Here is a 13,673-nt window from a genome sequence, read left to right on the forward strand (position 1 = left end):
AGTTTAACTGTGGGTTCCATCACTGTGTGCTATTTGCAACTTTTTAACTATGATGCCCTTGTGCTTAAGAAAGAGACAGCGACCTCTTCTTGTCTCATAGAAAAACCTTGTGTCCCCTTCTAATTTTGATATCCCTTGGCCTTAGATGATGCAAAGTGAAATCTGAATCCTAATTCCATTGCAGGAGTTTTACATTTACATATATTAGTGGCATCCTGCCTGACTTCTCAGTGTCGTTGTTTAAGACCAAGAACTCAGAGGTTAAAAGGCAATAGAGTGGAGCACCGCATCTCCAAGGCATGAAGCACATGGTCATCCGATTACCCACCCTCACCACCATCATCAGGCAGGCAGGCAGGATTTAAGATCGACACAAAATGCTGGAGTAACTCAGTGGGGTCAGGCAGTATCTCTGGAGAAAAGGAATAGGTGACGTTTTGGGTCGAGACCCTTCATCAGACTGAGCAGGATTTCAAATCAGGTTCTACATTAAACCTGGCTCTTTTGGCCTGATATTTGCAGTAATATTTCATGAATTGCCTTCACATTACCAGCATACTTCTGCAAACAGGCCAGCTGCATGGAAATTTTTACATGGAAGGAAATCAAGGGTGTGCAGCATAACTTACTGTGCTCGATCTAAATGCTGACATGCAGTGCTGCCAATGTTTCCCTGGCGTATGAACGTATTAAATGAGAGAACTGTAATGAAGAAACAGAAAGAACATACTGATAAATTCCACTGCTCTGTACAGTTTTCATTGAGTCCAGCTGAGAATTGTCCTGCCTTATTTATCACTGTATTGATTAGACATTACAATGGTGATCCATCTTCCTTTCACCTCCACCTTAGAGGGCTCCTAAATGGTAAGTGAGGCAGATAAAGAAGTTAGGATACTTAAATATGTGCCAGATGTTTCCAGCATATTTATTTAAGGCAGTTTGTCCGAATATTAACTAAATGTTACTCTTTTAGCAACCTGCTACTTGCAATTCTGAAAGCAAAGAACCATCTGGTATGTCTGCTTCTGAAAAGTGTTGAAGGTTCTTGCATCTACCTGAAAGATGGATGACGGGTGTAAGGCTGCAGTCCAACAACCCTTTCTTTCTTTCCCACTCTATCTCTCACTCTGTCACTGTCTTACATCTCCTCTCCTGTCGGCCTTCCACTCACTCTTGCTTACTTTCTGTCTTTGTTTGCCATGGCAGCCGCCCAAGTCACAGAAGGACAGTGAAATTATTCACCAAGTCTAACGGGGTAACTTTCCTAGTCTATCATTCTAAGCTCCCCGAGCACTGACACAAAATCTCTCGAGCCCTCCTTTTTCTTGGCCAGGCCAGGAAAATAGCAGCCCAAGCCAAGCTCAACAGTAAAATTGCTGTAACTGCATTTATCGTCCTAAACTTCACAGATGGTTGGCCAAAATAATATAAGCCTAATAAACAGGGACATCCTGCTGAGTTGCAGAATCCTTCTGAACAGAGCTTTTAATCAAGTTTTAAAAGCATTAAATATCTTGCACACTGCCCTCAGATCCAACATTTATATTCAATTTAAAACTACAGCAGTTCTATTTACTTCTTAAAAGCTTTGTAATGTTGTAAGAGATGGTAGTTTACAGTTTGCTGATTTTTATTCATGGATGTTGGTGCCTCAAACCAGTTGTTGCAAATGTGTAAATGCAAATCTTGAAAAACAAAATCCGATGAGATTTGCTTCAATTGCTCTCATCTCATTCTGAACAAGATGCAGCATCTTGCCTCCCTCCAGCTTACCTGAGCTTTAACAGGTACCAAAGATAGACACACAAAGCTGGAGTAACTCAGCGGGACAGGCAGCATCTTCGGAGAGGAATGGGTGACATTTTGGGTCGAAACCCTTCCTCTCAGTCTGAAGAAGGGTCTTGACCCGAAACGTCACCCATTTCTTCTCTCCAGAGATGCTGCTTGTCCCGCTGAGTTACTCCAGCTTTTTACTTCTATCTTTGGTTTAAACTAGCAAATGCAGTTCTTTCTTACACATGTTAGTGCATATGGCTAGTGGATATCTACCATCTCAGCTCCTGGTATTTTAGATATTGGAGGGTCTAACAGCAGGACTTGTGTGTGGTTAGTCACAGCTTCTGTGCCAGTTCCCAGGAAGTACTCTGGTTCTTTCTGAAGCCTTTACACCTGAACTGAACCATAATACCAATAGTTAGAGAGCAGTTCTGAGATACTATCTACCTCATTGGAGACCCTCAGACTATCTTTAATCGGACTTTATTGGGCTTTATATTGCAGTAAACATTATTCACATTATTCCCTGTATCATGTATCGGTGCTCTGTCTATAGTTTTCTATAGTAGAGTAGAATTTGGGCTCTTTAGAATAGAATAGTTTTTTTCTGGGCACTTGCACAAATCCAGGCCATGTGAACATTCTAACGAAATTCAAAATGTCCCACTAGAAAGCTGATTTAAATTGACTTTAATTTACAGCTAAAGCTAACGAAACTTCCATTTGGTAAAATGATGAAGATAAGCATTTAAAAATAAATTTTATTGTGAATTATTTGTGAATATTATTTGGACCCTCCATCCTTCTGTCGATTTCACCGTTAACCATTTATTAATAGTATGGATCGATGTTTAGATCTAGTAATTGAAGTTTGAAATTAGCTACAATTGGGTAACTAACTAATTTTTTTAGTTTCAGGTCGTCCAACTTGTCCTTGTAGATGTTCAGAATGTCTATGATAACGGAAAATTTTCAAACAGGGAGTGTAATTTTTAAGAAGGAGATGTCCTTTATGTCCACGATCATTCTGGGTTTTTTTTATGTCCATAGAAAAACAATAGGGAACAAGTCCTCCAAGGTAAGGAGATGAAAATGGCCATAATCCTTTGGGCGTTGATATGGTGAATTAGGTTTCCTCTGAGCCGCTGTGCATCTGATGGGATAAATTGCAGACTTGATTTTTTAAATCTCAAAATTTTGTAACATTGCTAATGTTAGTGCATATGGCTAGTGGATATCTACCACCTCAGCTCCTGGTATTTTATATATTGGAGGGTCTAACAGCAGTGCTTGTGCGTGGTGAGTCACAGCTTCTGTGCCAGCTCCCAGGAAGTACTCTGGTTCTTTCTTGAAGCCTTTACACCTGAACTGAACCATAATACCAATAGTTAGAGAGCAGTCCTGAGATACTATCTACCTCATTGGAGACCCTCAGACTATCTTTAATCAGACTTTATTGGGCTTTATATTGCAGTAAACATTATTCACATTATTCCCTGTATTATGTATCGGTGCACTGTGGTAGCTCAATTGTAATCATATATTGTCTTTTCACTGACTAGTTAGCACGCAACAAAAGCTTTTCACTGAACCTCGGTACATGTGAAAAATAAGCTAAACTCAACAACTCAACCTCCATCCCCATGGGCTCAAGCCCCTCCAGTATTTTCTTGAACAGAGACTCAATCAAAGTATCTCTGCTGACATTCCCTGCCGCCTGGCGGAACTTGTCCTCAGCCTCAACAACTTCTCCTAAGTTAAAGGTGTAACCATGGGCACTCGCATGGGCCTCAGCTGTGTCTGCCTCTTTGTTGGTTATGTTAAACACTCCTTGTTCCACGCGTACACTAGCACCATCTCCCAACTAGTTCTCCGCTGCATTGACGGCTGCAGCAGGGCTGCCTCCTGCACCCATGCAGAACTCATTGATTTAATTTACTTTACCACTAACTTCTAACTTGCACTCTGCCAACTGCCTGACCCGCTGAGTTACTCCAGCACTTTGTGACTTTTCTTTTACTTTGGATAAAGTCTGGCCCAGTATTTATGCCAGTAAATGTGTTTCGCGTTCAAGGCAGCAAGCTAAGAGCTGATCGAGGATCGGTGCGGCCTTTCCTGGAGACGTGCCCGGGGCTTCAGCGGCGGGCGCAGCATGGACTCTCGCCGCAGAGCGGGCGAGCCCTCGCCGGGGGTCGCCAGAGGGGAGCGCTCCGTTCGCTGGCCCGCGGCAGCCTGAAGCCGTGGTCTGCGGAGCTCCAGCTGGCACAGCCATGGATCCCTCGTTGGGGACCCGGGAGGAGAAGAAGCTCCGACCGCCCGTGGCATACTTCTACCGCGGGTGCGGTGTGGACTTACCATCAGGAGCGAGGCCCTCGCTGGGGACCCCTGGAGGGGAGCTTCGACCGCCGGCCCTACGGTCTGCGGTGCTTCTGGCTGCGGCACGGCGGGGACTTTAAATCTTCGACCGCTGGCCTGTGGCCTACACCAACCTGAAGCCGCGGTCTCCGGTGGGGAGGCACCGATTCAGGACTTACCTGGACGTTATCTGGACTTTACCTTGTCTGAACATCAGGACGCCCACAGCAGCGGCTGCGGAGGGTTGAGGTCCCGACCACGGTGGAAAATGGAGGAGGACTGGCCAAAGTTTTGTGCCTTCCACCACAGTGATGAATGTGTGGTGGATGTTTGTGTTAAATTTTTATTGTGTCTTTGTGTGTTCTTTTTTTCATTGTACCGCTGCTGGCAAATTCATTTCACTTGCACTTTATGTGCAAGTGACGAATAAAACTGATATTGATATTGATATTGATTGGGATTAAAGCTTCTCGGGTAAAACCTCCCTCCTAATTCCATTTTATTGGGTATCTTCAGATCATGTGTCTGATCTTTAATTTCCCAGTAAATGGAAAATAACAGAAATGTTTTAACCTCTCCACAAACATGTGTGAGAGTCAGGTTGGGGAGGTTGTATTCATAAAAGTATGAAAACTGACCACATCCTGCTGCTAAAACACTTCTAGCTGGTTTAACCACGAGTGTTTTTATACTGACTAAAAAATCTACTCCAGAGACTCAGATCAGTGCTAGATAGACTAATGTGGCTGCTCTCGGATTGTCAAGCCATTTACATTTAACAGCAGTGTTCCCGTTCCTCTCAAGATTGCCAGGAATGGAAGGGAGTGAGATCTGTCAGCCCTGGCCAGCAGCTGAACATCCAGCACTACTTATGGGTAACAAGAAGAGATGTTGGAGGTTGAATGGACCCATTGGCAGCTCAACCACAGGAGGTGTGGAGAGCACAGGCTCCCAGGCTGCCATAGGCAGCACAGTGACACAGCGGTAAAGTTGCTACCTCACAGCGCCAGAGACCTGGGTTTGATCCTGACTACGGAATTTGTCTGTACGGCATTTGTACGTTCTCCCTGTGACCGCGTGGGTTTTCTCCAGGAGCTCTGGTTTCCCCCCACACTCCAGACATACAGGCTTGAAGGCTAATTGGTTTGGTAAAATTGTAAATTGTCTCTAGTGTGTGTAGAATAGTGCTAGTGTGCAGGGATCACTGTTCGGCATGGACTCATTTTGTCCAAAGGGCCTGTTTCCACATTGTATCTCTAAACTAAACTAAAGCTGCGGTGTGGTTGTAGAGGGTACAGCTGAAATACACTCTGTTGGAGCCAGAGAGCCCTTGTGCTTGTCCGAACCACAGACATAATGGAAATAAAGGCTTGAGAAATATTTGCTGAGCAGCTTACAGTGGCCTCCCTTAAAATGATTGGGCAGCTCTGCACCTCTGTCCCAGAGGGTGAAATGTGTGAGGGACGTACTCAGCCTAGTTCCCATCCAAATTCCAAACAGGGTCCTTCAACACCTTGGCCACTTGATTTACATGTTTACACAGCCTCTGAACAGACAGAGGTTGTACATCCAGATTCTCCCTAAAAGCATTTGGCATCCAAGCAGACAAGGCTCCATCCACCTAGAGAGAGATGTGTATCTTTTTTGCAAGTCTCCGTGATAAAACTTTAGGGCTCAAAATATCAACAGACACACAGTTTACATATCTACAACTCTTGGTCCTTTTAACGTCACGATTAAGTGGATTAAACCAGTGGACAAAGTAACGCCATTTGCAGTCATTGGGCATTAGGCACATGTAAATCCTTGGTTTAGATTATTTCAAATAAATGGTAAACAATGAGATTTGTTGCAGATAACAATCTAGATATATGGATTAAAAGGATGTGTACTTTGGTTACCTCAAACACCTCGTTAACTTTTTTTAATGCCTTACCCAGGCCGAAATCTAAATAGACCACAGATTCCCATAAAACGGCAGATTGGTCATAAACTTGTTTCACTCGCTAATTACATATCAGTTATGGGCAGTAGCTAATCGGTTGTTGCTTGTAAAACAGTCCAACTTATTTCCTTCTGGCTATAAATAACTGGACGTGTCATGATTGATGGGTAAACCCTGCCTCTGTAATTGTGCTGTGAATGGTTTTGCCTCCGTTTCATTAGCTTGTTTTCTATGGTATCCAAAACAGCAAGATAGTAAAACAAAATAAATATGTCTGTAAACAGTTCATAAATAGAGACAAATAATTGATTGGTGAAATTGAAATGCACATTATTTGCTTTTTGTCAGCTGCATACAAAATTGTTCATTAAATAGTACTTATTACTTTTCTTAATCCCCCTCCTGTTATTTTGAATTTGGAGATACGGTCCCCTTTTGGCACAGTTATAAACATCTGTGATCACAGTGTGAGATTTCTTCCTGTGTTGAGCTGCATCTTGCAATAAATTATCTGAGGAATTAAATGCTCAGAAAACATGCACAAAATCTGTTTGCACACATTATGACAAGTATGACTTTTATGAAAAAAGAATCTGCAATAACTACACAACGAGTTCCCAATTTGGCCATGTGTTCTCGAGAGATGATTTTAGAAGGGTTCTTTGGTTGGTCTAATAAATAATGGAATTCACACCATAGCGCTGGCACTATCAGCTTTCACCTGCACAACTGACCAGAGTTGCAGTTTTACTTGTCTCTGGATTCCGTGATCTACGTATCAGGGAACTTCTGCTAATTCAGTGCCGTTTGCTCAGAAGTAAAAAGGTGCTGGCATTTATAAAATGCGTTTCACTGCGTGCTTTAAAACTAACGATGATAAAGTGCATTGGTAGTGTCACTGTTTTAATATAGTTTATGTTGCAGACAGTGCATTCAGTAAGAGTTCAGAAACAACGATAAATAAATAGACAGGACGCCTGCTTTAAAATATTGGTTGAGGGATAATTTGACCAGGACCCCAAGCAGAATGTCTTAGTGCATCTTTGAAGAATCAGATGGGATTTTTAACATTCATTTGAGAGGCTGCAATTTAGAATTGTTCAAGTTCAAGTTTATTGTCATGTGTCCCTGATAGGACAATGAAACTCTTGCTTTGCTTCAGCACACAGAACATAATAGGCATTGACTACAAAACACATGAATAAATAAACTGATAAAGTGCAAAATGACAGATAATGGGTTATTAATGTTCAGAGTTTTGTCCGAGGCAGGTTTAATAGCCTGATGGCTGTGGGGAAGTAACTATTCCTGAACCTGGTCGTTGCAGTCTTCAGGCTCCTGTACCTTCTACCTGAAGGTAGCAGGGAGATGAGTGTGTGGCCAGGATGGTGTGGGTCTTTGATGATACTGCCAGCTTTTTTGAGGCAGCGACTGCGATAAAACCCCTCGATGGAAGGAAGGTCAGAGGATGATGGACTGGGCAGTGTTTACTACTTTTTGTAGTCTCTTCCTCTCCAGGGCACTCAAATTGCCGAACCAAGCCACGATGCAACTGGTCAGCATGCTCTCTACTGTGCACCTGTAGAAGTTAGAGAGAGTCCTCCTTGACAAACCGACTCTCCGTAATCTTCTCAGGAAGTAGAGGCGCTGATGTGCTTTCTTGATAATTGCATCAGTGTTCTCGGACCAGGAAAGATCTTCAGAGATGTGCACGCCCAGGAATTTGAAGCTCTTGACCCTTTCAACCATCGACCCGTTGATATAAACGGGATGTTAGAATTTCCAACAATGCATCACAATTGAAGTCGTACTGAATTGTCAGGCTATTGAAAAGCAGAGTATTAATGCCATGAGGCAGTGTTTATAACTAATGGTGAATGTCAATTTACACAGAAAGCTATTCCATACAAAGGAGAGAAAGTTCAATTACCTATTTCCTAATATTCCACAGGGTTGACTATTTACTAACCCCTCATTATCAGAACCCTGGGGTTACCATTGACCAGAAATATCAATGGACTGACTGAGCAAATACATTTTGGAGCTACATGTAGAAACATAGAAACATAGAAAATAGGTGCAGGAGTAGGCCATTCGGCCCTTCGAGCCTGCACCGCCATTCAATATGATCATGGCTGATCATCCAACTCGGTATCCTGTACCTGTCTTCTCTCAATACCCCCTGATCCCTTTAGCCACAAGGGCCACATCTAACTCCCTCTTAAATGTAGTCAATTAACTGGCCTCAACTACCTTCTGTGGCAGAGAATTCCAGAGATTCACCACTCTCTGTGTGAAAAATGTTTTCCTCATCTCGGTCCTAAAAGATTTCCCCCTTATCCTTAAACTGTGACCCCTTGTTCTGGACTTCCCCAACATCGGGAACAATCTTCCTGCATCTAACCTGTCTAACCCCTTAAGAATTTTGTAAGTTTCTATAAGATCCCCCCTCAATCTTCTAAATTCTAGCTAGTACAAGCCGAGTCTAACCAATCTTTCTTCAAATGAAAGTCCTGACATCCCAGGAATCAGTCTGGTGAACCTTCTCTGTACTCTCTCTATGGCAAGAATGTCTTTCCTCAGATTAGGAGACCAAAACTGTACGCAATACTCCAGGTGTGGTCTCACCAAGACCCTGTACAACTGCGGTAGAACCTCCCTGCACCTATTTTCTATGTTTCTATGTTAATGGTCTTACACCTACGATCTCCACCAGTGAAAAGAAAAGAAAGGCTTCAAGCAAAGGTTTACGGGCAGCACGGTGGCGCAGCAGTAGAGTTGCTGCCTTACAGCACCAGAGACCCGGGTTCGATCCCGACTAGGGTTGCTGTCTGTATGGAGTTTGTACATTCACCGCGTGATCGCGTGGGTTTTCCCCAGGTACTCAGATTTCCTCCCACATTCCACAGATTTGTAGGCTAACTCCACCATTCAACCATGGCTGATCTATCTTTCCTTCTCAACCCCTTTCTCCTGCCTTCTCCCACAGAATGTCAGTACCACTGGACGGTAGTCATTAGGCCTTTCCTAAAATAATAAGAATCTGTTTATGATATTGTATTCCAGCCTTTGTCATTTTGTTTCATTCACAAACATTAGGACAGAGGTTGCTTGGTGACAACTCAAAATGAATTTGCCCTGATTAGATCTTGTTTCAAGAAAGTTCAACATCATGGCACAGTTAAGCACAGTAATGTACTTCACGCACTGCTTGGCCACCTGACAGCTTTAATAGTGATATATCAATAAAACACATGCTTTGATTTGTAACTACAGTTTTCATCAAGATTGAAAATTTAATCATTTTGCATTCTTTACTTTAGATTTTAAAGATTTTAGAGATACAACATAGAAACAGGCTCTTCAGCTCACTGAGTACGCACCAACCAAGGATCACGCCGATACAATAACATTATCCTACACACGAGGGACAATGGACAATTTTATCAAAGCCAATTAACCTACAAACCTGTACGTCTCTGGAGTGTGGGAGGAAAGCGGAGCATCTGGAGAAAACCCACGCAATCACATGGAGAATGAACAAATTCTGAACAGACAGCACACATAGTCATTTCACATTCTATTGTAGGTGACCTGACTACATCACTCCATCTTTAAACAGGGCATTGGTGCATCAAGAACTGGAAACTAAAACCCTGGACTACAGCAAGATTTGCAGTGGAATCTCAGGTACTGGCAAAAGGAGGTGGGGACTTCACGTACACTTGCATCTGATTTCATTTGTTTTCTGTGGTTATTTTTTTTTAAATTCTGGCCCAAATTGTGCAGAATGTGGGCTTGCCACAAGATCCTGGCATTGGTGAACAGAACATACTTTATAAGCTAAATATTTATTGTGTAGCTGAGAGTATTTCAGCCCTATTGGACATGCCAGGGAAGATGTTTATCATGGGCCTCCAGCAAACACCTGAGATTGGAGGCGGTGGAAAGACCACAATAATATCTTCACCTAGAGCAGCATTGCCACCCTCAACCCTCTACCAACCACCCACCAACCACAGCACGTGCTAATCTTGAGACAGCTATTCATCATAGTGCATAGAGGGCTACTTTGGGTGGCACAGTGGCGCAGCGGTAGAGTTGCTGCCTTACAGCTTCAGAGACCCGTGTTCGATCCTGATCTGATTCTGAGGGGGGAGAAAGGGAAGGTGGGGGAGAAAGGGAAGGGGGAGGGAGATTTGTTAGAGGTTACCTCAAATTCAATGTTCATACTATTCGGTTGTAAGCTACACATGGAAAATATGAGATGCTGTTCCTCTAGTTTGCATGTGGCCTCACTCTGGTGATGGAGGAGGCCCAGAACAGAAATGAGAATGGGAAGGGGCGTTAAAATGGTTAGCAATCGAGGGATACAGCAGACAATGGCGGATCAAACACGAAGAACAATCTACCTATGTCCATGCAGGGCTCCTGTCTGCAGTTATAAGCATTTTAATGATGAACAAGTTACATTTTAAATATGTTAATTGTGTCTCACTTTCTTCAGCCAGTATTGATGAAAATCTAGTTTTTTACTGTTTGAGAGCTATGTCATTTTAACAGCTGAGCACGCTGTAAAAATAGTGAAAACATTTCATCAACCGGATAATTTTAGGTCATTTTAAAGCATATATTTTAAAATTAAGTTCTCCTTTAAAAAAATACTTTGGAAGACAGGTAGTGTGATAAATCATTTAGGCTTTTTCAGGCTATTTAAGGTATTGAACTTGCCAAGCAAACACACCAAAGTCACAATGCAGCCCCTTTAAACTAACAGTTAAATTTACTTTCACTTTTAGTGTCAGACTGATTTGCTGAATTTGTGACCTTTGACCTTTGTCCATGGGGCAGAAACCTGATCAGTTCTGCTTTGCTAATGTCCTTCTGCCCCAAGTTCTGTTTACCAAGAGCTTTAATGTGAGAACAAGCTGTGCTACTTAGCCCTACCAGTCCCATGGGAGTATCCGAGAGTCAGGGCAGACAAATGTCTGGCTAAGGTTTATCCAAACACCATCTCAATGGAGACTCATTCCACTGCCCTTGATGGATAGGGTTAACACAGGTCATTCTGAGCAGGTTTATTTGGTTAGCTCAGTGTTGCCTTGTTGGATAATGCCACTTTTATCATTCCCGGCTTCAAGACATCCACATTCCATTATCAAACATTTATCAATTGTTATTTCACGGCCTACATTCCCTTAAGAAGTAAAGCAACAAAAATGCGAGAATGCTTTGCTTTCAAATCAATTCTTCAAGGGCTTTGGAGACTCCATATAAAGTATTCATTGATCCCATCTTCTCCCATTCGTACTAGTGTAGAGTTCAATAGTTCAATGGTACTTTATTGTCACATGTACCCATGTACAGTGGAATTTGTTTTTGCACACTGTTCAGTAAAATCTTTCAAATATGAATAAATACTGAAGTATTAAGTAGATTAGTTGGACAGTATACAAGAGTTGCCCCATTTTTGGCGCCATTTTATACCATTCAAGTTCAGTTATTAAAAATGTTAGTCTTAACTTGGTCATACAGGCTCTTTGCACCAGGTGGCAGTGGCATTGGGGCCAGGCAATGTCCTCCACTGCTGCTCTGCCATTCCATGCCGTTGTGGGGTGTGTCCGATCCATGTGCTCTCCCAATGGGAGATTGATCTAATTGAGCCCCAGGCTGCTGCAGGGCCTCCTGTGACCTACTCCACCGTCACCTCAATCCGGTGTGGTCAATGAGCAACCCACGAATTTGCAGACCCTCGTCTTACAGGCCACCGCTCAGCCTCCATGCCCCAGGGCACCTCCCATAGCTGGCCTCAGCAAACGCAGAGCACCGCCAAGGTGATTTTTCTCCATTCACCGCCACCACTAGGAAGACTCTAGGCTCTTCGGAAGCCCAGTCTCACAAGCAAGCCTGATCTGATGATATCCCAAGTCTATCACTGTCGAGCTGAAGTGAATGGATAATCAATGGCAGAAATCACAATATATTTCCATATTTGGCAAGGGATGCTGGCAGTATTTTGTCCCATGCCTCTGGTGTACATTGTGTCACTGCAACCTGCACAGTGTAGTGACACCTGCTGGTGCCCTGCGGTCAGTTACTTTCGTCATGTGACTGTGACAGAAAATTGAGGGATTGTTTTAATTGTTCAAATGTTTTCCAGAGGTCATAGTACGGAAGGGGGAGGGGGTGGGGAGGGGAACACAAGTTCCTTCACTCTTCACGCCACTTTTTAACTTGTATGTTCAGGCGTTTTGTTTTTTTGCTTCTTTATGGGAGAAGAAAGAGATGGGTTAAAAGAAAAGTGAGGAACTCAGGGATGGGCGATGAGTGGACAAAGGAGGGAAAGGAGTTGGGTAACTGGGGGGAGGTTGAAGAAATGGGTGTGCATCAGTGGTGTCGGGGCATAGGAAAGAGAGGAAGATAGGGGGGTATTACTTGAAATTGCACTTGAACCTCTGTCAACAGCCAACAGATCACTAACAGTCTGACCTGGTCAAATAACATCCCATCATTAGTTAAGAGAGCACAGCAGCGGTTGCACTTTCTGTGCCGGATGAGAAGAGCTCACCTCCCCCATCCCGTCCTCACCACTTTCTACAGGGGCACCGTAGAGAGCATTCTGACCAGCTGCATCTCCGTCTGGTTTGGGGATTGCAAAGCCTCCGATTGGAAGTCCGTGCAGAGAGTGGTGAGGACGGCTGAAAAAATCATCGGGACTTCTCTCCCCTCAATCGGGGACATTGCGAGCAAACGTTGCTTGTCTACGGCCAGCAGTATTATAAAGGACCCCACAAATCTCCATCATGGACTGTTCACTCTGCTGCCCTCGGGCAAAAGATATCGTAGTATAAAGGAGCAGAACGGCCAGGTTTTGCAACAACTTCTTCCCACGAGCCATCAGACTTGAATGCCATGTAATGTGCCGACACTATTATCTATTTATATCTTTTTATCCATTTTATCTTTTTATCTATTTTATCCTTCTGTTATTTTTGTGTTGCACAGGGAGCCAGATGCAACAAAATTTCATTTAGAATTACATTTATTGATGTATTTCTGAATGACAATAAAGTTTCGATTGATTGATTGATTGATTGATTGATTGATTGATTGATTGATTGATTGATTGATTGATTGATTGATTGATTGATTGATTGATTGATTGATTGATTGATTGATTGATTGATTGATTGATTGATTGTCTCACCTGGAAGGGCTGCTGGGGTCCCTGAATGAAAGTGTCAGAGGAGGTGTAGGAACAGGCTTTGCATCTCTGATGGTTGCAGATAAAAATGCCTGGGGAGAGGGCAGGTTCAATGGGAAGGAACCCCTTCAGCTGTATCCAGGCTTTGATCCACCCCTATCTTTCTTTTCCAACTTTATTCCCCCCCCCCCCTCCACACACACACACGCACACACACACACACTATGAAGATGTTGTTTGTCCATTCCCTCCACAGAAGCTGCTTGACCCTACCCTATGAGTTCCTCTAATGCTTTGGGGGGGGTTGCATTAGTTAGATAGGTACCAGTTTGTATTCTCTTGTATTTAGGCGGTGGAAAGATTTTCCATTCAAGATGTCTAAGATGACAA

Source organism: Leucoraja erinacea, chromosome 8, assembly GCF_028641065.1.
Source record: "Leucoraja erinacea ecotype New England chromosome 8, Leri_hhj_1, whole genome shotgun sequence".
Classification (NCBI taxonomy): domain Eukaryota; kingdom Metazoa; phylum Chordata; class Chondrichthyes; order Rajiformes; family Rajidae; genus Leucoraja; species Leucoraja erinaceus.